General features: G+C 37.2%; 1 long non-coding RNA gene across 1 annotated transcript in view; it reads right to left on the bottom strand.

Annotated features, from left to right (window-relative positions):
* Positions 1-15,091, bottom strand: part of LOC139363832 (uncharacterized) — a 49,381-nt gene that overhangs the window by 28,570 nt on the left and 5,720 nt on the right. Inside the window, exon 2 of the long non-coding RNA XR_011624869.1 lies at positions 1,930-3,550. This is a non-coding gene — a long non-coding RNA (uncharacterized lncRNA). The remainder of the gene's footprint in view (positions 1-1,929; positions 3,551-15,091) is intronic.

Below are 15,091 nucleotides of genomic sequence, written 5' to 3'. Positions count from 1 at the left end.
AACACGGTGAAACCCCATCTCTACTAAAAATACAAAATTAGCCAGCCGTGGTGGGGCATGCCTCTAATCCCAGCTACTCGGGAGACTGAAGCAGGAGAATCACTTGAACCCGGGAGGCAGAGATTGTGGTGAGCTAAGATCATGACATTGCACTCCACTCTAGGCGACAAGAGCAAAACTCCATCTCAAAAAAGGAAAAAATAAAATAAAATAAAAATCAGTAGTTTTAGTATGGGATCAGAAGACTTTGACCTTATTGTCTCCTTCAAAGATTTTACTCTTTGAATTTCATTCTGATCCTTTTTCAGTTTTGTAACTTTTACTGAGGCAATGTGTTTTAGGCTCTCGTTTCTCTGTATTGTATCAAAAGACCGTTTCGGGATTTTATTTCCATTACTTCTATATGGTTAGGTTATTTAATAGACAACCTGTCAGCTAATAAAATATGCTTAGAGAAATGGTCGATCCATTTATTTTTGTTTCTAATTTATTCTTATATAATCTCTATAAATGTTTCTTAAAAGTTTTATTTTCAGAGATACCAATAATTTTTGACCCAATAAATATCACTGTGTGCTTTGGAAATATGTATTAGAACAGACAGAAAAAAAAAAGAAAGATCTTTCAGTGTGTGTGCAATGATTTTACCTTTTTCACAAGGAAAAACCTCTTTTTGCATTAACAGTTCTATGTATTTCTTTTTTAAATTAAAGTTTATCCTTATTTTTAAAAATTGCACTATTCAAATTTTGGATTTCTCTGATTATATGTTAACTGTCTCTCATCACTGTTAGCATGTACCAGAAGCACAGTTCTAAGTTAGAATGGACCACATGTTGAAGGAATGAGATAACCTAGACAGTGAGAATTTTAATCAGTATGGTAACTTGGGACTCTCCTTGTAGTTTCCTTACTGGGTGATTAATGAGAATCTGGGTAGAAAGGGTAATTCTCAGGCAAGATTTTCCAAATACTTTTATTTCATTCTATACAATAACTTTTGTTCATGTGTGATGGGTGCTTCTGTATATTTGTCAGAGGCATGTAAACCAGAGCAACTCCATCCTGAATAGGGCTGGATAAAATGAGGCTGGCCTTCATTCTCATACGGTTAAGACATTCGAAGTCACAGGATGAGATAGGAGCTTGGCACAAAATACAGGTCATAAAGATCTTGCTGATAAAACAGATTGCAGTAAAGAAGCCAGCCACAACCCACCAAAACCAACATGGCCATTAGAGTGACCTCTGGTTGTCTTCACTGCTACACTCCCACCAGCACCATGACAGATTACAAATGCCATGGCAATGTCACAAAGTTACCCTATATGGTCTAAAAAGGGGGAGCATGAATAATCCACTCCTGTTTAGCATATCATCAAGGAATAACCATAAAAATGGGCAACCAGCAGCCTTCAGGGCTGCTCTATCTATGAAGTAGCCATTACTTTATTCCTTTACTTTCCTCAAAAACTTACTTTTACTTTACCCTGTGGAATCGCCCTGAATTCTTTCTTGAGTGGGATACAAGAACCTTCTCTTTGAGTCTGGATCAAGACCTCTTTCCTGTAATATATTCAAGCAAAATTCCAATAATATAGAATAATTTTGATTAAAATAATATTGTTTATAGTTCTCCAAATAGAATATCTCCTAAAACCCTAAAAAGAAGTCTACAAGTGACCTAGAATACAAGAATAAATTTTTAGCACATGGGAAAAGCAATGGTTCTGGCAGCCCTTCTAACAACCAGTGTCCTGAGTGAACTACTTGGATAAAAATCTATTAAATGTTTTGTCGATGCTACATAAAAGTATGATTCTTTTATGGATAGAACATTTCTCTGAATCAATGTGACCTGGTAGCTTGAATAATAGATTTTTATGAACTTAGTACATCTAATTTAGAAATTAAAATAGTGACACTCACAGTTTTGTAAATTCATCCAGCTGTAAATTTCTAGGAAACATGAATAGGGTGTCTGAGAGAAAGAAGTATAGTTGAATAGACTGGTTTCTTCTCACAGCATTGACTTGTCCCTCTCCCCTTGTTTCTAGGTCCTACTATAAAATGGAGAAAGAGAGTAATAGTCAGGTTTTTAGCTGCAGAACATAAAATCCATTCTATCTGGTTTTAATTCAAGGGTCTATTGTGGCTTGTGTAATCATCGGCAAACCTCATAAAACAGACACTTTCTGGAATGATTTTTCTAACCGTGCAGCAGAGCTTGATTACAAAGGGAATAACAGATGATTGTTTCAAGAACCTGTTGAATCAAGAAACCACAGCCACAACTGTCAACTCCAGCCTCATAAAACCCATGCCACTATTTGCACCAGAAAGATGCATGTCATACGCTCTGCTCGTCTCCTTCTATGGAATTCAGCTTAGATTCAGTTTTCTGGGAGTATACCAATTGGCAGATCTAAATTATGTCTGGAATCCTAGCAGCTAAAGAGTATGGGAAATCTTGTTTTTAGCCTTCAAGCCAATGCAGACAGGAAGGCAGACTAAAAGAGGTTTGGAATGATTGCTGAGTGAGCTGGCCACAGTATCTGCTACATGGGGTCTGGAGGTGTACATGTTTTAATAATTTAAGAATCTGACTCATGACATCCTTAGAAACAGACAATTCAGATTCAAGTATTGAAATATTTGGATTATAAATATTATTATTTGGCAGTGGGAATAAAAGGGAGGGAGACAGATGGGAGTAAACAGAAAGGATTAACAGAACCTGGGACCCTAGGTTTTGACAGATTCATGTTCATGAGACCACTTTTAGATTAGTCAGTTTCTATATAACTCTCTGTACTCTGCTTTCTTCATGGCGTGTCGCTTGCATAAAACATAATCTTGGCTTACCTCTTTATCTGGCTCATTCAACCTCTTAGTGGAGGATAGAAACCACTTATCCCTTTGGATAGGACAGAAAGTTTTTTTCTGTAAGCAAGGAATAAACAGTTTTCTCTGTGGTTCTTTCATTTTTCCATATGACCAACATCAAACGCGCCATCAAATATACTGCCATCCTCCCACCACCACCGCTACCCAAGAAAAGATTTTAAACTTGCTCTTTACTAGAGGTGTGCACTTTGTAGATTTGGTGCTCCCCTTGCAGAGCTTGATGCTATTGCCAGCAATGTCTTTTCAGGGAATGCTCAAAGACTGTTGGGGTTTGGCATCGGTATAAATGCAGGGATGGGGATCTGATGTATTAGCAACTATATTATGGCCCCACATCAAACTCTCAATTCCCCAGCCTTGCTGAATTAGCTGCTTCTTTCCTTGACTCAAGTGGCAGCATGTGGGCAGAAACTTCAAGATGAGGAGCATCTGTTGCTACTCTTGAATTTTTGGTTTTCCCTAAAACTCAAACCTGAAACCTGGTGCACAGCTGAGTGAATAAGCAAGCTGTGTTTTTGAGTGGCAAATCGCAGTGTGACTACTCCCTCCTGGAGCAGTTCTGTAGCCTTCCTCCTTGTCAGGAAGCACATAGGGTCTGTTGTCTGTGGCTCCTTAAGGCTGTCTCTCTGCAGGCAGGGCTGCACTGTGAAAGAATTGAGTTGATTTTAGAATTTCCTTTCGATGCTCTTTTGATTCTAATTTTCTTTAAGAAGAACTGAGATATTGTAGCCAAAATTGGAAAAGCCATCTTCTTTTCGTTCTCTCAATATGTTCAACTATTGGGAGACGAAGAATTTTTGGCTTCATCAGAGTGTTTTGGAACAAGTATTTGCCAAGAATTACCTAGTGGCCCTTGGTAGAGGACTTCCTTGCATTTTTGTTTTCCTTAGGAAAAGAAGTATTCCAATTGTTATTTCAAAAATTCTGAATTCTGTGAATGTTTTATAAGATGCCAGGCATTATCAAAGGTCTACAAAATAGACTCTTTCTTTGCCTGCACAGATGCCCTTGTCCATTTAAACGATTCAGCACAGTTGACTGGGTGAGTCAATTCCATTAATGTCTGCTATTTGGTAGAAAATAAGTGGTCATTCGACTCTAGTAAAGGACAATAGTTATCTTCTAACAGGGATTGGCAATATTAAATGTTGGATTTAATTGCTGGAAGTATAAAACTGTATGTCAACTGGATAAATGCTTTTCCAAGTGAAGAGAAAATTCAGATGGTTAGAAATGCTTTCATTTTCAAACTTATAGTCCTCAAGTTAATAAAATTTAAATTTAATGAATATATATCCACATGAATGTAATGCTGAAATAATTTGTCTAACACCAGGATATGCTGCTGCTATCAGTTCTAATGGCATTTGTTACAAACATGCCTTACCTAAAATGTTTTACGACAATAATTTCTTTGTCTATTAGTATTAAGTGAGTTTCTTTTGAAATAGCCTATGTAGAGGAGGGTTGAGGGTTTTATTTGCTGTTGTGGGATGCTATCAATACAGTATGAAACATCTACTTTTTGAAATTTTAAATCCTGTTCACTTGTTATTTAGGTGAATTGGGGCAAACATTCTGCATCTGTTTTCTCATAGGTAATCTGACAATAATCTGAAATTTAAAATTTTCTGGACAATTAAATGTAGTCATTGATTTGCTGAAAACAATTTATGGGACACCTACCCAGTACCAGGCACTAAGCTACTATTTTGAAATAAGATCCATTACTGCCACCAAGAAACTATAATCTAGAATACGAAAAAACACTTTGGAAACATGGCCAGTGCTAAACAAATACATGTAGTTACTATTTAAAAATGTAAAGGCAGAAGTAAAACTACTTAAAGACAAAATATTCAGTGGTATAGTCTTAGAAATACCTTAAAAGCAACTTTTCAATATTTGATGAGTTTAGACAGTGCATTCTCTTAAAGAGAATCCCTGCTTCTCAGAGACTTCATCACAAGTAACTATGATGATAATGTTTTTGTAATCCAAACTCTATCACATGACCCAAGCAAAACCTTCACTATCTCACCAACAACTAATTTACAACAAGGCCACGGACTGTTTTATCTAATCACAGCCTCACTTGGGTTTTATAGTGTTTGAAACACATAAATGTGGGGGCCATCTTTAAGAAAACAAATCTAAGCCAACAATACTTTAAAATACATCAGATACCACAAACAACATAAAATTCAAAAATAGTGCTGTAGTAATTAACTTTCTCTAATGATGTTTTCCTGTAATATTGTCTGCTTACTCCTTGATCACCTCTTCTACGAAAATCATTTTTAAAAATCACTTTCTGTAGACACAATAGAGTTTAGTCTCTTGTCAAACATGGTAAATTTTGATAAAGATTGATAATTTTGTTTTCTTTTCGTTTTCTTTCTTTTTTTTTTTTTTTTTTTTTGAGATGGAGTCTCACTTTGTCACCCAAGCTGGAGGGCAGTGGGGTGATCTTGGCTCACTGCAACTTCTGCCTCCTGGGTTCAAGCGATTCTCCTGCCTCAGCCTCCGAGTAGCTGGGATTATAGTCATTGCCACCACACCCAACTAACAACTTGTATGTTTAGTAGAGATGGGGTTTTGCCATATTGGCCAGGCTGATCTCGAACTCCTGACCTCAAGTGATTCGCCTGCCTCGGCCTCCCAGAGTATTGGGATTACCAGCATGAGCCACTGCTCCCAGCCTATTGATGGTAATTTGGAAATGCTTTTTCAGCTTCACAGTTCCTTATTGATAATGTTACGTACAGCTTTAGGGTTTCTGTCAAGTTTAGGAAGACTTCTATCAAGTGTCTTCGGAATGTAAGTTAAACTATTTGGGAGAATTTTCCTTGGTCCTATTCATTTTTAACCTGCTTTCTCTTCTGCTACTATGTACTATCTGCCAGGCATTTGCATACAAATTTATATCCTGATTAGGTCTCTGTCCCTGCAAATATGTGTTGTGAAGCTGGGTGAGCTGGTGTAGCTAGGGGTAGAAGTACTCCTGAAATTCATTTCTACACTGGGATGTCCATCAATAATTTAACCATACATGGAAATGATTGGAAGGAACTGTATAATATATCTCATTAAATCCAAGCTAACCATATCTTCAACTCAACTTCCCCTTAATAGGATCCCCCAAATCTCCACAACCTCTCTAATGCCACCCACATGCAGGGAGAGTAGAGACAGTGGAAGGAGGAATAGAAAGAGATAAGTAATTATGTGAGAACCACCTTAAAACTGTAAGTATAAGAAGTACAAATGACCATGCAAACACACTGTTAGAAACCCTTTCCACCTCCTGGAAGGGCTGTGAAAGGAGCCTGTGCAGTCAAAAAAGACCTAAAACTATGCTTCATTATCCAATGGTAGATTTGCCTCTGTGCTTAGTGTAGGCATTTCTTTACAGAGCAGAATATTTATTGGATGGGTGTTATCTTTGAAATAGTGTTATATAATTGTAGCATTTTAATGTGACAGAGTCATAGGGTTCTATTTTCCCGAATAACACCTTTATTTCAAATATTATCTCTATCAGCTGCTAGTTTGTTTTCAAGCATTTGTTCTTAATTTATTCAGGCAGACATCACACACGCTGGATACTGTGCTAAGCTCTGCAAATGATCAGAGATATAGAAGAGTTATCCACTACCCTCTTGAAATTGTAGTTAGGTTTATAATAGATAATACAGAATTTCCAAACCCATATTATCATTCCTTGGCACTCCTTTTATCTGAGATTTTATGAATAATGCAGAAAAATCACTGTTTCCTGAAATGTCTCTTAGTAATTTTCTCAAAAACCAGTGGCACACTTCTAATAGTCTCTAACATTCTTTATTTTCAAGTGAATTATGCCACATCTTACTAGCAGTATGCAGACTTCCCAGGCTGTCTCTCTTTGCTCCATGTAGCTTTATAATTAAATGTTTATAGCTATGTCCCTTGGCAGAGACCGATGAAGGACAAAAATCTTTGAACATCGCTAACAGTCTTAAAATGCTATCTCATTACTAGATCCATGGGGCTGTCTAAGCACCTCATTTTCTTGTCATGCTTTTTTCAAGCATTTTCACTATGTTGAAGATATTTTCCTTTTGTATTTATTTTATATATAATGGTAATCACCCAGGGTCCTCTTGCGTGTAAGTTGGTGAAGTGTAAGATAGGCTGAACTTGAAAGTATGTGTGAGGACTGTTGTGGTGAGATTGTATTCACACAGGGTAGAGAATATCAAAAGTTATCACTAAACAAGGGGAGAAATGCTAAAGTTTTACCCACTCTTTTTACACTGGCAGTTTTAAACTGTTCTTCACATTAGAAAATAGAACACTTAACCTCCCAGGGAAGTATGTTCCATTGGATTATGTCTCCAAAATATGGAACAATTCATTTCCAGGAAATAGGTACTTGAACAAGAGGCTTTATGAAAGTTATTTTTTCCAGACAAAGTCATATTCCCACTTCCCATCCATTTACAAGAAGCAAAGTCTTAGTAGTGTTATAATGAATAGTTATCTTTACTTCCATTTATTAACACTTAAGAAATATTCAGATCTAGCCTCAAAGTACTCAACCATGTAAGCAAGAACAACTAATGGTTTACAACATAAAGTCCAGAATCCATTAAAAATTGTAGTCTGGTCATTAGGTGATGAGTGGCAAAAGACATTTAAAAAATGTTTTGAGGCATTTTAAATAACACTAGACTAGACGAGAATAGTTTGTATATGGAATAGTGATTCGCACCGTTTTTATATCGTAGATGCCTTGAGAATTTTATGCAAGTATCGACCCCCTTAGAAATATGCACACACAAAAAATTTAAGGGTTTCATTGAACCCTGTAAGTCGAGTGTCTATCAGTGTTTGAATCTTTCTTTGCTCTGGACTTGCTTTCTGGTGCTTCTTTCCTTAGGAATCCACATGCAACATGATGACTGCGGAAAACCCAGAACACTTGAGAGTAATGGAATCACATAGCATACTTCTGAATTTCACGAAACATTGGATTTTGATCTTAATGAAATCGACTCCTGTATTACCAGTGCCACTGTCTTTCTCATGACCTGGTAAAGGCTTGCTTTGGCCGCCGGAATAGCCTCTTAACTGTTCAGTCTGTTACTTTTCTTGCATCTTCCACTCCCTGTCACACTGGCTGCCGAAGCCATCAATCCAAAATATTAATCTCACAATTGGAACCCTTCACTGCCATCTCAACCTCATAAGCCCAAGCCCTGTGCCATGACCTTTCATCTTGCCCCAGGGTATCACTCCAGCATCACATCCCACAGTTCCATTTTCCTCATACCCTCATTACATGCTCAATAATTACACTCCACTCTTGCAGAAACTTTTACAGTTCCCTGAAACACAACATTGTGATCTATAATCTTCATTCTTTGCCCATTTGCTCAGACTCGAGTTTCATCTCTTGCTCCCCTTGTGAACCATTCCTAATTCTTCAAAACTCAATGCAGAGTTCCGTTCCAGTGGGAAACCCTCCCAGACAGTGTTAATCACTTCCCCCTCTGATTCATGGTATCTTGAGCAGGGTTCTAGTGTTGCTCAATAGGAGTCAAATAGATATTTTTGAATGAGTGAATGAATGAACACAGAGAAGATGGGTTGCAAAGCACTTTTTTTCTTTCTTGGGGAACATTGGTTGACTTGTGAGGTGAGAGCACAGGGTACATATTGGGATGCACTAGACAGCTTCTCACATGGCCCCATGCTACCACTTTTTGGTTTTCATGCCCTTGTACAATCCCCTTCTCTAGAGTGTGGGCAGGCCTCACTTCTAATGCATGATGCAGCAAAAGTGATGAGATGAGGTTACCAAAGAATGACTTCATTATTGCTTGCATTCTCTCTCTGACTCTTCTTGCTTCTTGCTCTGTTGAAGCCAGATGCCAAGTTGTGAGCTGCCGTATGGAGAAACCCATGTGGAAAATAACTGAGAGTAGCCTCCAGTCAATAGCCAGGGAGGCTACTCTCATCATCATGTTGACATCCTGCCAACAATCGTGTGAGTGAGCTTGAAAGCAGATTCTTTTTCAGTTGAGTTTTGAGAGGAAAGCAGCCGCAGGTGACATTTTGAATATAGCCTTGAAAGAGATGCTGAGCTAGAGAACCCAATTAAGCCATTCCTGGATTCCCAACCATCAGAAATGGCAAGATAATACATGTTATTTTAAGTCACTAAACTTTAGGGTAACTTGTTGTGCAGCAATGTTACCGATACGTGTGTGGTGGGAGTTCAGACCAGAAAGACAGTTTGAGTCTACGTGGGGAAGGGCCTTGTATGGCGTGTGAAAGAGCAGTAGGCAGAAGAATGTCTTCTCACTACCCACTCCCAAGATGTTCACTTCCCAATTCCTGACAACTGTGAATGTATTAGGTCACATGGCAAGGTGGAATTCCGGTTGCTCCTGGAATTAAGGTTGCTAATGAGCTGACTTTAGAATAGGAAGATTAGTTTATCTGGTAGTCTCAATGTAATCACAGGGGTCCTTATAATGTAATCACAGAGGGCCTCGAAGAAGAAGGTAGGAGAAACAGAGTCAGGGAAAGAGATGTGATGTGATGATGAAGGCAGAGGCCAGAATATTACAATTTCTGGCTTTGAATTTGCAAAGAGGCCATGAGCCTCGGAAGAAACACAGTCAACCTCTTGAAGATAGAAAAGGCAGAGAGATGGATTCTCTCCCAGAGCCTGTAGAAGAAACACAACCCTTTTAACACCTTGATTTTAGTTCGGTGAGACCCATTCCAGACATGTGATCTGTAGAACTGTAAGATGATAAATGTGTCTTGTTTTAAGCTAAAAAAGAAAAATAATTCTAGTTCTGCGTTTATTATACCATACTTCAATTTTTGCTGTTTACTTATTTGAATTGCCAACTAGATAGAGGGGGTTTCTTGTGACTAGAAAGGTTTCTATCTTCAGAGCCCAGCACCATAACCAGTGCAGTATAGGTGTAAGCTGCAAGGCCGTTGAATTGAGAAGTGCAAGAGTTGTCTTTTGAAACTTTCAAAAAAGTCTGTCTTATGCTTAATAATAACTTCTTTATGTGGAGAAAACGAATAGCAACATTTTAATTAATTGTGTATTCAGGCATTAAATTAGTAAAATAGCAGTAGTTTTTGAAAATCATCTGAAGCCAATGCTATAAAACGAATCCTTAGAAGGAAAGAGCATGGATTCAAGTAATATGACCAGAAAAGAAAAGATGAGGGGAAAAAGAGAAGAAAAAAAAAAAAAAAAAAAAAAAGACATGTAGATGAGCATCTTTATGTAATAAATTGGCAAATATTTTAAAATATTACCTCTGGGCTGGCCCCAAATCCCTGACGTCAATTTAAGGTGCAGGAAGTTGACAAATTAGTGGTGATTTTTATCTCAAAGAATAGTGTACTTGACCTACTGAAGCTTGCAGATATCACTTCAAAATAACATTTGAGACATTTTCTAATTCAACTGCTCTAATTACTTAGCATTAGAATTAGATAATCATTATGATTCTAATTTTAAAGGCTAACCTTTGTCTTTTAATATATCTTATTCAGTTATTTATCTCAGACCATTTATTTCAAGAGATGGTTGTTTTAGCCATGAAATATAGCAGCTACTTTTAAAACTTTCTACTGATAAAAAAGGTCATTCTTGATATTTCTAGTAAATACATATATTTATTCTGTTGTAACAATAGGATAAATGCCATTTTATTTTGTAGTTAATTATCTCTTTATTTTGACCTTTTCATGTTTCCTGGAGATATTTTCCTTTATGCATTGTTACCTTAAGGATGACAATATTCTAGTTTGTTGAAACAATTAAGTACAAATCACAAGACAACAGGAGTAGAAGAAATGCTGCTGCACTGTTAGTAAGGCACTTGTTCTGTTTTGTTTTTAACATCAATCTTACGTTTTCTCAGTATATATGTTAATTATTTGATACAAAAACAATAAATCACATCACTGAATATAGAAATAGAATTGACATTCTAAAATTTTAGTTGGCTATAACTGGTGTTATTTTGGAAACCGTGTTAATAACAACAAGCAAAACGTGATAATCAAATAAATTTAGAAAAGTGGAAGAATAATATTTGTGGAGTTTTCATGCACCGGAAGAGTAGATTAAGCTTTAGAATGGGACTTCAAAATAAGTAGTTGATTTTTTTTTCACATATGTGATTGCATAGATGATGTGTATATATTAGAATATGTGTATATACGTATGCATCTATAAATGTGAATAAATATAATTACATATAAACAATAATAATATATGTTTATATATAACACATACAAATTATCTTTTTTATATAATATATAACCTACATTAATATCAGTAAATTACATAATAGTATATGTGTGTATACATATATGTGTGTGTATATATATATCTCCAAGAAGAGAAACATCCATGAAGTAATTAACTTTAAGTGAACTGAAACTTTTTTTTTTAACATTTCAGAAATCAAAGCCTGCAATTATGATGTTAAGATATATGTATGCCAATTACCCATGACACTCAGTTTACCTATATAGCAAACCTACAAATGTACCCTGGAAACTCAAAAAAAGTTTAAAAAATGTGCTGCAGTTACTTGATTTATCAGTTTTAAGTAATTTGTTCCTATGAAATGTGAGCAAATCAGGGCACTAAAGCTTTCTCCCTTCTTCCCCTACTCCGTCTCCTGTTTCTTTGTTATTGATTCAAATTATTTCTTTTTTTTTTTTTTTTTTTTTTTTGAGACGGAGTCTCGCTCTGTCGCCCAGGCTGGAGTGCAGTGGCCGGATCTCAGCTCACTGCAAGCTCCATCTCCCCGGGTTTACGCCATTCTCCTGCCTCAGCCTCCCGAGTAGCTGGGACTACAGGCACCCACCACCTAGCCCGGCTAGTTTTTTTGGTATTTTTTAGGAGAGACGGGGTTTCTCCATGTTAGCCAGGATGGTCTCGATCTCCTGACCTTGTGATCCGCCCGTCTCGGCCTTCCAAAGTGCTGGAATTACAGGCGTGAGCCACCGCGCCCGGCCGTTTCAAATTATTTATCTATTCCAATATTCCTGTTGCTATGCTTTAATTTGTCCTTGCAAACAGTGGCCCAAATCAAAAACTATTGTACTTTATATGAGTGTTTCTCTCATACTGTAAAATATTATTTTCTTCTGGAAATAGAGAAAAAAATCTATTGCTTATATGTGAAAACAAGTAAAATTCATGAAACAAAACAAAACTAAAATAATCACTTCATAATTACAGGGCACTTAAATATGGTAACAGCTTTGTCAGAAGCTGGGTTCTCAGAGGTCTCAGGAAACATCAGCGCCCGGACCTAGAAAGTGTTTATTTACTCTGTGAATGGCAGCAGGTCCTTTCTCCTCTGAGGGTAGGTTGTCAACCGATATATCTTTGAATCGATACCATTTTGAAGGAGTCACCAAGTTAATTTATCCTTATAGTGTCTCCTGTATATGGATTGACAGCTAGGCAGACAGCAAGAGTGTAAACCTGTGTTTCTTAAGATAAAATAGTTGGTGGGGAATTCTAGGCCACTCTAATTATTATCACTCTAACTTAAACATAATGGCAGGTTGCCTTTTGATTCAGACTCTGATGGTGTAAAGGAAATGAAACAAGCTTTCAATTTCCTGTTCACAGAGGATTGAACTGGCCTCATATAGGCAAAGCAGGGACAAGCTTTCAGTAAAACTGATAGAAATAAAACGTCTTAATTTCCATTTAGCCATAATTATGATTATCATGCTGATTAATCACAGGCCATGTCTTAAGTTTCTCAAGATTTAGGGACAGGTGAAATTGGAATAATACCTTTGATCACTTATTGGGTGTTAATGATTCTAAATGGAATTGGTCCTCTTGACCCTTCCCTTGTCACACAGGAAAAGGTTCCTGCTTTGTCCTCCTGAGCCTTGTTTTTGTTGGAGCATCTGCTTCCATTGGCTCTGACAGGAGCTCTTTCCTTAGGGAGTCCCATTCTTGCCTTTTTCCTTCTAATTATTCAGACTGTTTCTCTCTTTCCTTTAGCTACCTGCATCAAGCAAAGCTGTATTCAGTGATTTCTCTTGAGATAATGCTCTGCTGGCAACTCACCATCGACAACACAAATGTGACAAGAAGTCATCTAACAACTTGAAACTGTAAAAAAGTAGAAAATATACCCATGAAGCCTAAGCAAAGAGGATATCCACGTAGTAGCCTTCTTGGTGTTTCAAAGATCTTCCAGAAAAGGGACTTTTTATCTTGCACATAGTGGGTGCTTAAAATATACTCTTTGGTAATACCAATGATGACTGTTGTAGCTGTGCCTCTTCAAAAGGAAGTACAAGGTAATCATTATGGCTTTCCAGCTGCTGAGTTGGGCAGTCTTTCAAATTTGTTTGCTGGTTATTCAATTTTCCTTAATATTAGCTGCACATGGAATAACCTGGGGAAGTTTAAAATATTGATGCCTGGATCTCATCCTCAGAGACTCTAACTTACTTTGGCTAGCATGTAGCTAGGACCTTGGGATTTTAAAAACCTCCTACGTGATGTGTACATGCCGGCAAGGTTGATAATCGTTGTCTAAATTGCATTAGCTGCTATATGCTTGATGCTTTGGTGCCAGCCCTGTACTAGGTGCATTACATATGGCATCTTGTTTGCTCAGCAAAACAATGCCATGTAGTTGCAATTACTACCTCCATTTTGCAGATAAGGGGAACCAAACTCAGACAGGCACAGTAAATTTTTCAAAGTCACGTGGGGCTGGTGAACAGTCAAGAAAGGATTTCAACCAGCTCTGTCCACAGTTATATGCTGCTGACCATCTTCATTGGCAGGTTTTTGACCAACGTAGAACACATGGCTGGTACATGTTGTGCACGGTGTGAGGGAGATTCCTTTGTTACCAGGAGGTTGAGCTGGCTAGTGTTTTCCAACCTTTCCTAGTGATGAGAATTTTCTGGGGTTTCCAAGCTTCTTCCCTGGAAGCTGATTCAGCAGTTCTGGATTGGAGGTCCAACAATTTTGTTGTTGTTGTTGTTGTTTTTGTTAGCAAATGCTTTGGTTGATTCTTACTTTAGAGAAGCTGGGGAAGCTCTGGAAGAGATGACTGGTGAAGAATCCTGGGATTCTGTGATGAATTCTCCAAATCCTTCTAAAGAAAAGCTGGAAAACTCTGTGGTTCTGAATCCCAGTGAACCAGCAGTGACCGGGATAACCTTTACACCATGTTCCTTTAAGTTGCAGGCTCTGCGTATTACCTTGGCCCCATGTTTACAGTCTCCTCTTGCTGCATCCATCCTGGCAGTGTTGGGACCAATGCCTTTTACATACTTTTGGGCCTGCTTCATCATTTAAGTTCTTTTCTCTCATCCGAAGAGCTGATTTTGCTCATCTGTGCCCATCTTACCTCTGTGCTCTGTGATGTCAAATTGATAGCTTGAAATTGGCCATGATAAGAGGTTTTTATTTTATTTTTTAATTTGAATCTTACAATAGAGTAGTTTTATAGGTACAGACAAGTTACAAAGACAGAAGAGAGATTTCTCTTATACTCTTTGGTGGACGTTTTTACAACATAAATATCAGCAAATGCTAAAATTAGGACTCTGCCCCATTTCCCACACACCATCCTGAAGCCCATTTTTAGACATTTAAGGCACACCACTATTTAAGCTTTCAGCACCACCTACAGAGAGTGTTAGCATTACTGGCTGGAAAAGGAAAAGTTTCATTAGATATTTTCAGATGTTTTGTGTTAGTAAGATTCTCACTTAAAAAAAATACACAAATCTAGGAGAATGTATACTCAAAGGACAGGAGATGGAATGCAATGCTAATTCTGCTTGATAAATATTAAACAGTAGTGAACATACTGGGAAAAAAGCAAATGATATCTGTATTTTATATTTTATATATCTAAAGATAAGAACTGGTAAATTTGATCTGAAAAATTCTATAAGCATCTATTGGCTCAAACTAGGCCTCTAGGTATAAAACACTTATTTTTTATGGAGTGTTTATATAATTAGAAGCTTCACTGCAACTCGTATTAAAATTTTGCTTCATATTTACTTCATATAGTTTAATATTTTAAAATTTCTATCTAGGAGACTTATGGACTTATGACTTATTCAAATATTTTAGGGATTTTATAAA

Source organism: Macaca nemestrina, chromosome 6, assembly GCF_043159975.1.
Source record: "Macaca nemestrina isolate mMacNem1 chromosome 6, mMacNem.hap1, whole genome shotgun sequence".
Classification (NCBI taxonomy): Eukaryota; Metazoa; Chordata; class Mammalia; order Primates; family Cercopithecidae; genus Macaca; species Macaca nemestrina.
Note: the sequence above shows the minus strand (reverse complement) of the source record. Positions and strands in the feature narration are given on the sequence as shown.